This window comes from Oncorhynchus nerka, unplaced genomic scaffold, assembly GCF_034236695.1.
Source record: "Oncorhynchus nerka isolate Pitt River unplaced genomic scaffold, Oner_Uvic_2.0 unplaced_scaffold_3418, whole genome shotgun sequence".
NCBI classification, from domain to species: Eukaryota; Metazoa; Chordata; class Actinopteri; order Salmoniformes; family Salmonidae; genus Oncorhynchus; species Oncorhynchus nerka.
In genome coordinates this window covers 3,147-15,424 of record NW_027037877.1, presented here as the reverse complement: position 1 = coordinate 15,424, position 12,278 = coordinate 3,147, and the positions used below count along the sequence as shown (strand labels likewise).

General features: G+C 46.3%; 1 pseudogene; it reads right to left on the bottom strand.

Moving 5' to 3' along the window:
• Positions 1-3,072: 3,072 nt before the first annotated feature.
• LOC135566765 (neurocalcin-delta A-like) lies at positions 3,073-9,318 on the bottom strand (annotated as a pseudogene).
• Between the last annotated feature and the right edge of the window lie 2,960 nt (positions 9,319-12,278).

Below are 12,278 nucleotides of genomic sequence, written 5' to 3'. Positions count from 1 at the left end.
GTACACTAACACGGTATACCCTATACCAGTACACTAACACGGTATACCCTATACCCTATACCAGTACACTAACACGGTATACCATATACCCTATACCAGTACACTAACACAGTATACCCTATACCAGTACACAACATACCCTATACCAGTACACTAACACAGTATACCCTATACCAGTACACTAACACGGTATACCCTATACCCTATACCAGTACACTAACACAGTATACCCTATACCAGTACATCAACACTATACCCTATACCCTATACCAGTACACTAACACGGTATACCCTATACCAGTACACTAACACAGGTATAACACTATACCCTATACCAGTACACTAACACACTATACCAATAACACAGTATACCCTATACCAGTACACTAACACGGTATACCCTATACCAGTACACTAACACAGTATACCCTATACACCAGTTAACACGGTATACCCTATACCAGTACACTAACACGGTATACCCTATACCCTATACCAGTACACTAACACAGTATACCCTATACCAGTACACTAACACGGTATACCCTATACCCTATACCAGTACACTAACACGGTATACCCTATACCCTATACCAGCACACTAACACAGTATACCCTATATACCAGTACACTAACACGGTATACCCTATACCCTATACCAGTACACTAACACGGTATACCCTATACCCTATACCAGTACACTAACACGGTATACCCTATACCAGTACACTAACACGGTATACCCTATACCCTATACCAGTACACTAACACGGTATACCCTATACCACACTAACACGGTATACCCTATACCCTATACCAGTACACTAACACGGTATACCCTATACCAGTACACTAACACGGTATACCCTATACCAGTACACTAACACAGTATACCCTATACCAGTACACTAACACGGTATACCCTATACCAGTACACTAACACGGTATACCCTATACCCTATACCAGTACACTAACACAGTATACCCTATACCAGTACACTAACACAGCATACCCTATACCCTATACCAGTACACTAACACAGTATACCCTATACCCTATACCAGTACACTAACACTATACCCTATACCAGTACACTAACACGGTATACCCTATACCCTATACCAGTACACTAACACAGTATACCCTATACCAGTACACTAACACTATACCCTATACCAGTACACTAACATGGTATACCCTATACCCTATACCAGTACACTAACACAGTATACCCTATACCAGTACACTAACACTATACCCTATACCAGTACACTAACACAGTATACCCTATACCAATACACTAACACCTATACCTATACTATACCAGCACACTAACACAGTATACCCTATACCAGTATACTAACACGGTATACCCTATACCAGTACACTAACACAGTATACCCTATACCAGTACACTAACACGGTATACCCTATACCAGTACACTAACACGGTATACCCTATACCCTATACCAGTACACTAACACAGTATACCCTATACCAGTACACTAACACGGTATACCCTATACCCTATACCAGTACACTAACACGGTATACCCTATACCCTATACCAGTACACTAACACGGTATACCCTATACCTATGCCAGTACACTAACACTATACCCTATACCCTATACCAGTACACTAACACTATACCCTATACCAGTACACTAACACTATACCTATACCTATACCAGTACACTAACACTATACCCTATACCCTATACCAGTACACTAACACGGTATACCCTATACCCTATACCAGTACACTATGGTATACCTATGCCAGTACACTAACACGGTATACCTATACCAGTACACTAACACAAAAGTATACCTATACCAGTACACTAACACAGGTATACCCTATACCAGTACACTAACACATAGAGGGTATACCCTATGCCAGTACACTAACACGGTATACCCTATACCCTATGCAGTACACTAACACGGTATACTGCAGTACACTAACACAGTATACCCTATGCACCAGTACACTAACTGTTATACCTATACCTATGCCAGTACACTAACACAATTATACCTATACCATTACACTAACACTATACCTATACCAGTACACTAACACGGTATACCTATACCCTATACCAGTACACTAACACAGTATACCTATGCCAGTACACTAACATACCTATGCCGGTACTAACATGGTATGCCCTGCTGCCTATGCCAGTACACTAACACAGTATACCTATACCAGTACACATAACACTATACCCTATACCAGTACACTAACACAGTATACCTATACCAATACACTAACACGGTATACCCTATACCTATACCAGTACACTAACACAGTATACCCTATACCAGTATACTAACACGGTATAACCCCTACTGCCAGTACACTAACACAGTATACCTATACCAGTACACTAACACGGTATACCCTATCAGTACACTAACACGGTATGCCCTATACCCTATACCAGTACACTAACACAGTATGCCCTAATTAGTTACACTAACACGGTATACCCTATACCCTATACCAGTACACTAACACGGTATACCCTATACCCTATACCAGTACACTAAACACGGTATACCCTATACCCTTACACCAACACTATGACCCTATACCCTATACCAGTACTATTACGGCATGCCCTATACCAGTACACTAAATGCTGCATACCCTATACCCCATGCCAGCACTAATACCCTATACCCTATACCTGTACACTAACACTATACCCTATATCTTTCCTATACCAGTACAATTAACATGGTATGCCTATGCCTATACCAGTACACTAACACGGTATACCCTATGCCTATACCAGTACACAACACGGTATACCCTATGCCAGTACACCAACACGGTATACCCTACCCTATACCAGTACACTAACACAGTATACCTATACCAGTACACTAACACGGTATACCCTATACCAGTACACTAACACGGTATACCCTATACCAGTACACTAACACAGTATACCTATACCAGTACACTAACACAGTATACCCTATACCCTATACCAGTACCTCTATCGGCCGCCACTGTGGGCTGTAATGTGTGGATGAGATGAGACCTACCGTCTCTGTTGGTGTCCATCTGTCTGAAGATCTTCCGTCCTCTTCTGGAGTGGACTCCAGTCTTCTGGCATCTTCATCACAGACGCATACCATCTTATGAGATGGCCTGAGAATTAAAGACACAGACACCATCTTATAGACATCCTGAGAATTAAACACACAGACACCCTGGAGAATTAAATACACAGACACCCTGGAGAATTAAACACACAGACACCATCTTATAGACACCCTGGAGAATTAAACACACAGACACCCTGGAGAATTAGAACACACAGACCCCTGGAGAATTAAACACACAGACACCCTGGAGAATTAAACACAGACACCCTGGAGAATTAAACACAGACACCCTGGAGAATTAAACACACAGACACCCTGGAGAATTAAACACACAGACACCCTGAATTAAAACACAGACACCCTGGAGAATTAAACACACAGACACCATCTTATAGACACCCTGGAGAATTAAACACACAACAGACACCCTGGAGAATTAAACACACAGACACCCTGAGAATTAAACACACAGACACCCTGGAGAATTAAAACACACAGACACCCTGGAGAATTAAACACACAGACACCCTGAGAATTAAAACACACAGACACCCTGGAGAATCAAAACACAGACACCTGGAGAATTAAACACAGACACCCTGGAGAATTAAACACAGACACCATCTTATAGACACCCTGGAGAATTAAACACACAGACACCCTGAGAATTAAACACACAGACACCCTGGAGAATTAAACACACAGACACCATCTTATAGACACCCTGAGAATTAAACACACAGACACCCTGGAGAATTAAACACACAGACACCCTGGAGAATTAAACACACAGACACCCTGGAGAATTAAACACACAGACACCCTGGAGAATTAAACACACAGACACCATCTTATAGACATCCTGGAGAATTAAACACACAGACACCCCTGGAGAATTAAACACACAGACAGCCTGGAGAATTAAACACACAGACACCATCTTATAGACACCTGGAGAATTAAACACACAGACACCCTGGAGAATAAACACACAGAATAAACACACAGACACCATCTTATAGACATCCTGGAGAATTAAACACACAGACACCCTGGAGAATTAAACACACAGACACCCTGGAGAATTAAACACACAGACACCCTGGAGAATTAAACACACAGACACCTGAGAATTAAACACACAGACACCCTGGAGAATTAAACACACAGACACCATCTTATAGACACCCTGGATAATTAAACACACAGACACCCTGGAGAATTAAACACACAGACACCATGGAGAATTAAACACACAGACACCTGGAGAATTAAACACACAGACACCTGGAGAATTAAACACACAGACACCCTGAGAATTAAAACACACAGACACCTGGAGAATTAAACACACAGACACCATCTTATAGATGTCCTGGAGAATTAAACACACAGACACCCTGGAGAATTAAACACACAGACACCCTGGAGAATTAAACACACAGACATCCTGGAGAATTAAACACACAGACACCCTGGAGAATTAAACACACAGACACCCTGGAGAATTAAACACACAGACACCATCTTATAGACATCCTGGAGAATTAAACACACAGACACCCTGGAGAATTAAAGACACAGACACCATCTTATAGATATCCTGGAGAATTAAACACACAGACACCATCTTATAGACACCCTGGAGAATTAAACACACAGACACCCTGGAGAATTAAACACACAGACACCCTGGAGAATTAAACACACAGACACCATCTTATAGACATCCTGGAGAATTAAACACACAGACATCCTGGAGAATTAAACACAGACACCCTGAGAATTAAACACACAGACACCCTGGAGAATTAAACACACAGACACCATCTTATAGACACCCTGGAGAATTAAACACACCCTGGAGAATTAAACACATCAGACACCCTGGAGAATTAAACACACAGACACCTGGAGAATTAAACACACAGACACCCTGAGAATTAAACACACAGACACCCTGGAGAATTAAACACACAGACACCCTGGAGAATTAAACACACAGACACCATCTTATAGACACCCTGGAGAATTAAACACACAGACACCCTGGAGAATTAAACACACAGACACCCTGGAGAATTAAACACACAGACACCCTGGAGAATTAAACACACAGACACCATCTTATAGACATCCTGGAGAATTAAACACACAGACACCCTGGAGAATTAAACACACAGACACCCTGGAGAATTAAACACACAGACACCATCTTATAGACATCCTGGAGAATTAAACACACAGACACCCTGGAGAATTAAACACACAGACACCCTGGAGAATTAAACACACAGACACCATCTTATAGACACCCTGGAGAATTAAACACACAGACACCCTGGAGAATTAAACACACAGACACCCTGAGAATTAAAACACAGACACCCTGGAGAATTAAACACACAGACACCCTGGAGAATTAAACACACAGACACCCTGGAGAATTAAACACACAGACATCCTGGAGAATTAAACACACAGACACCATCTTACGGTCTGGAAGGTTCTATTGGAGGAATATGGTCTGGAAGGTTCTATTGGAGGAATATGGTCTGGAAGGTTCTATTGAAGGAATATGGTCTGGAAGGTTCTATTAGAGGAATATGGTCCAGACTACGGCTCTGCAACACGTCTGAAGGAAGGTTCTATTGGAGGAATATGTTCTGGAAGGTTCTATTAGAGGAATATGGTCTGGAAGGTTCTATTGGAGGAATAAGGTCTGGAAGGTTCTATTGGAGGAATATGGTCTGGAAGGTTCTATTGGAGGAATATGGTCTGGAAGGTTCTATTGGAGGAATATGGTCTGGAAGGTTCTATTGGAGGAATATGGTCTGGAAGGTTCTATTGGAGAATATGGTCTGGAAGGTTCTATTGAAGATATGGTCTGGAAGGTTCTATTGGAGGAATATGGTCTGGAAAGGTTCTGAAGGTTCATTGAGGAATAAGGTCTGGAAGGTTCTATTGGAGGAATATGGTCTGGAAGGTTCTATTGGAGGAATATGGTCTGGAAGGTTCTATTGGAGGAATATGTCTGGAAGGTTCTATTAGAATATGGTCTGGAAGGTTTCTATGGAGTGAAATATGGTCTGGAAGGTTCTATTGGAGGAATATGGTCTGGAAAGGTTCTATTGGAGGAATATGGTCTGGAAGGTTCCATTGGAGGAATATGGTCTGGAAGGTTCTATTGGAGGAATATGGTCTGGAAGGTTCTATTGGAGGAATATGGTCTGGAAGGTTCTGGAGGAATATGGTCTGGAAGGTTCTATTGGAGGAATATGGGTCTGGAAGGTTCTATTGGAGGAATATGGTCGGAAGGTTCTATTGGAGGAATATGGTCCGGAAGGTTCTATTGAGTGAATATGGTCTGGAAGGTTCTATTGGAGGAATATGGTCTGGAAGGTTCTATTGGAGGAATAAGGTCTGGAAGGTTCTATTGGAGGAATATGGTCCGGGGCTACAGCCTGCCAGTGATAATGACATTGTCATGAAATACCTGAATCCCTAGTCAATTATTTTTCTCATTCTTTCTCTGCTAGATACATGACCATAGAAATGTCTTTAGAGTAAATGACCTGTTTAAACAGTACATGTAGCAGAGGGACTGGGCTGGGAGCTGGGACTGGTCTGGGACTGGGAGCTGGGACTGGTCTGGGACTGGTCTGGGACTGGGAGCTGGGACTGGTCTGGGGCTGGGAGCTGGGACTGGTCTGGGACTGGGATCTGGGACTGGGAGCTGGGACTGGTCTGGGAGCTGGGACTGGTCTGGGAGCTGGGAGCTGGGACTGGTCTGGGACTGGGAGCTGGGACTGGGAGCTGGGACTGGTCTGGGAGCTGGGACTGGTCTGGGACTGGGAGCTGGGACTGGTCTGGGAGCTGGGAGCTGGGACTGGTCTGGGACTGGTCTGGGGCTGAGAGCTGGGACTGGTCTGGGACTGGGAGCTGGGACTGGTCTGGGAGCTGGGAGCTGGGACTGGTCTGGGACTGGGAGCTGGGACTGGGAGCTGGGACTGGTCTGGGAGCTGGGACTGGTCCGGGACTGGGAGCTGGGACTGGTCTGGGAGCTGGGACTGGGAGCTGAGACTGGGGCTGGGACTGGTCTGAGACTGGGGCTGGGACTGGTCTGGGACTGGGAGCTGGGACTGGTCTGGGGAGCTGGGACTGGTCTGGACTGGGAGCCGGGACTGGTCTGGGACTGGGAGCTGGGAGCTGGGACGGGTCTGGGTCTGGGAGCTGGGACTGGTCTGGGAGCTGGGACTGGGAGCTGGGACTGGGAGCTGGGACTGGTCTGGGAGCTGGGCGCTGGGAGTCTGGGACTGGTCTGGGACTGGGAGCTGGTCTGGGACTGGGAGCTGGGACTGGTCTGGGAGCTGGGTCTGGGACTGGGAGCTGGGACTGGTCTGGGACTGGGAGCTGGGACTGGTCTGGGACTGGTCTGGGACTGGGAGCTGGTCTGGGACTGGGAGCTGGGACTGGTCTGGGACTGGTCTGGGACTGGGAGCTGGGACTGGTCTGGGACTGGGAGCTGGGACTGGTCTGGGACTGGGAGCTGGGACTGGTCTGGGACTGTCTGCCAGCAGCTAGGACTGGTCTGGGACTGTCTGCCAGCAGCTAGGACTGGTCTGGGACTGTCTGCCAGTGGGCTGGGAGCTCGGATTGGTCTGGGACTATCTGCCAGCAGCTAGGACTGGTCTGGGAATGGGAGCTGGGACTGTCTGGGACTGGAGCTGGGACTGGTCTTAAAACTGGTCTGGGACTGGGAGCTCAGACTGGTCTGGGACTGTCTGCCAGCAGCTAGGACTGGTCTGGGACTATCTTCCAGCAGCTAGGACTGGTCTGGGACTGGGAGCTAGGACTGGGCTGGGACTGGGAGCTGGGACTGGTCTAGGACTGGTCTGGGAGCTCAGACTGGTCTGGGACTGTCTGCCAGCAGCTAGGACTGGGCTGGGACTGGGAGCTCGGACTGGTCTGGGACTGGTCTGGGACTGGGAGCTCAGACTGGTCTGGGACTATCTGCCAGCAGCTAGGACTGGTCTGTCTTATGGATAAAGACAGTGATGCTGCTGTTTAGTGTTTCATTACAGATCGGGCCAGTTTCTGCAACATTTTAACGAGGAGTTAACAAGAGTATATATACCTATCGGTATGCAGGCAGTCTAAGCATTGTAGGTGTTTATGTGCATGTATGTTTGTATGTAAGTTTATACAGGAGTGAAATCCAACAGTAAGATATGTGGCTGATCAGCAAATAATCAGTCAGCATGAACCCTTCCTACAGAGGACAAACCAGTTGGTACACACTACTGAAGGTCAATTCTCACCTCCACCATCTCCAGACCTCATGTGTCTGTTCCTGTCTCACCTCTATCATCTCTAGACCTCATGTGTCTGTTCCTGTCTCACCCTACCATCTCCACCATCTCAGACTCTCCTCATGTGTCGGTTCCTGTCTCACCTCCACCATCTCCAGACCTCCTCATGTGTCTGTTCCTGTCTCACCTCCACCATCTCAGACCTCCTCATGTGTCTGTTCCTGTCTCACCTCTACCATCTCAGACCTCCTCATGTGTCTGTTCCTGCCTCCCACCTCTACCATCTCAGACCTCCTCATGTGTCTGTTCCTGCTCACCTCTATCATCTCAGACCTCCTCATGTGTCTGTTCCTGTCTCACCTCTATCATCTCAGACCTCCTCATGTCTGTTCCTGTCTCACCTCCACCATCTCAGACCTCCTCATGTGTCTGTTCCTGTCCGTGCCTACAAATAACTCACACCAGAACTACAAATCCCACCTCTCTGTTCCTGCCTCACCTGTACGATCTCCAGCATCTCAGACTTGCTGATGTATCGTTCCGCCCAGGTCGTTACATGCTGAAGGCCCACTTCAATTTCTGCCCAGCTTGCCCGCATGACGTGACGCTCAGAGCGATGATGAACTCCCGGAAGTCGATGGTCCCGTCCCCATTGGCGATCGAAGGTGCGAAGACGTGCTCTGCGAACTTGGAGGCGTCTCCCGTAAGGGAAGAAGTTACCGTCTTCTTAAACTCCTCCATGGAGGTTCCCGCTGAGGCAGTCTCTCCAGGAAACCCCTTGTACCACTCCTGGATCTCATGCTCCGTGATCCGTGCTCTCCAGCAGATCCTGCATACCTCAGAGGCGGAGTTTGCTGTTCTGCTTCCCCATGACTGGTACTGGTTACTATAGTAACAACTGGAAGAGAGAGAGAGAGAGGAAACGAAGCTGAGAAAGAGAGGAAGATGTCCACTGGTACTGAAGACCATGATGATAACGGCTAACAGAAAGAACTAAATGTTAGCTGTATATTCCAGCAGCTGTATGCTGACGGCTGTATGCTGGCGGCTGTGGCTTGTATGGCAACGGCTGTATGTTGACGGGTATATGTTGTGACTGTATGTTGACGGCTGTATGCTGGCGGCTGTATGCTGGCGGGCTGTATGTTGGCGGCTGTATGCTGGCGGCTGTATGCTGACGGCTGTATGCTGACGGCTGTATGTTGACGGCTGTATGCTGACGGCTGTATGTTGACGGCTGTATGCTGACGGGCTGTATGCTGACGGGCTGTATGCTGACGGCTGTATGTTGATGGCTGTATGCTGACGGCTGTATGTTGACGGCTGTATGTTGATGGCTGTATGCTGACGGCTGTATGTTGACGGCTGTATGCTGACGGCTGTATGTTGACGGCTGTATGCTGACGGCTGTATGTTGACGGCTGTATGCTGACGGGCTGTATGCTGACGGCTGTATGCTGACGGCTGTATGCTGACGGGCTGTATGCTGACGGCTGTATGCTGACGGCTGTATGCTGACGGCTGTATGCTGACGGCTGTATGCTGACGGCTGTATGCTGACGGCTGTATGCTGACGGCTGTATGCTGACGGCTGTATGTTGACGGCTGTATGCTGACGGCTGTATGCTGACGGCTGTATGCTGACGGCTGTATGCTGGCGGCTGTATGCTGACGGCTGTATGCTGACGGCTGTATGCTGACGGCTGTATGTTGACGGCTGTATGCTGACGGCTGTATGTTGACGGCTGTATGCTGACGGCTGTATGCTGACGGCTTTATGCTGACGGCTGTATGTTGACGGCTGTATGCTGACGGCTGTATGCTGACGGCTGTATGCTGACGGCTGTATGCTGGTTGACGGCTGTATGTTGAAGGCTGTATGCTGACGGCTGTATGCTGACGGCTGTATGTTGACGGCTGTATGCTGACGGCTGTATGCTGACGGCTGTATGCTGACGGCTGTATGCTGACGGCTGTATGTTGACGGCTGTATGCTGACGGCTGTATGCTGACGGGCTGTATGCTGACGGCTTTATGCTGACGGCTGTATGTTGACGGCTGTATGCTGACGGCTGTATGCTGACGGCTGTATGCTGACGGCTGTATGTTGACGGCTGTATGCTGACGGCTGTATGTTGATGGCTGTACAGAGAAATTAGAAATGCACATCCTACATGACACAGGAAAAGAAAAAGGCCCCAAAACGTATGTTTGGTTGTTTGCATATCACAGAAAGCATCATTAGAAGACTACTTAGTTATCAGAGCAGCAAAGTAAGCAGACAGAACAGTATCTCTCTACTGCTATGCAACCAAACCGCCTGGGGTACCTTCTAAGGTACCCTTCACTGTGGAACGAGGGAGAAGTGGACTTCACTGTGCCCAGGAGTCTTCACATGCTCAATGTAACCAAACATATTGTTCTGTCTGGAGTGATGGAATATTCCATGCAGACAGACAGACAGACAGACAGACAGACACTACTGAACGTAAGGCTGTAGAAAACACCTGGAGACAGACACTACTGAACCTACGGCTGTAGGAAACACCTGGAGACAGACACTACTGAACCTACGGCTGTAGAAAACACCTGGAGACAGACACTACTGAACCCTCTCGGCTGTAGAAAACACCTGGAGACAGACACTACTGAACCTACGGCTGTGAAAACACCTGGAGACAGACACTGCAGGCTAGCTTGCCTAGAGAATACACTGAGTGGACTTGATAAGGTGCTGTGATACTACAGAACTATAACAGTTGACAGATCGATGAGTCATACTACAGAAGCGATGAGTCATACTACAGAACTATAACAGATAGGTCATACTACAGAACTATAACAGATCGATGAGTCATACTACAGAACTATAACAGATCGATGAGTCATACTACAGAAATATAACAGATCGATGAGTCATACTACAGAACTATAACAGTACTACAGACAGATCGATGAGTCATACTACTAACAGATCAATGGGGGAACTATAACAGAGCGATGAGTCATACTACAGAACTATAACAGATCGATGAGTCATACTACAGAACTATAACAGATCAATGAGTCATACTACAGAACTATAACAGAGCGATGAGTCATACTACAGAACTATAACAGAGCGATGAGTCATACTACAGAACTATAACAGAGCGATGAGTCATACTACAGAACTATAACAGAGCGATGAGTCATACTACAGAACTATAACAGAGCGATGAGTCATACTACAGAACTATAACAGTTGACAGATCGATGAGTCATACTACAGAACTATAACAGATTGTCATACTACAGAACTATCGATCGATGGAGTCATACTACAGAACTATAACAGTTGACAGATCGATGAGTCATACTACAGAACTATAACAGTTGACAGATCGATGAGTCAATACTACAGAACTATAACAGTTGACAGAGCGATGAGTCATACTACAGAACTATAACAGAGTACTACAGAACTATAAGGTCATATGAGTCATACTACAGAACTATAACAGTTGACAGAGCGATGAGTCATACTACAGAACTATAACAGAGCGATGGAGTCATACTACAGAACTATAACAGATCGATGAGTCATACTACAGAACTATAACAGATCGATGAGTCATACTACAGAACTATAACAGCGATGAGTCATACTACAGAACTATAACAGATCGATGAGTCATACTACAGAACTATAACAGATCGATGAGTCATACTACAGAACTATAACAGATCGATGGAGTCATACTACAGAACTATAACAGATCGATGAGTCATACTACAGAACTATAACAGATCCTGGTCTACTACAGAACTATCGTCATGATCATACTACAG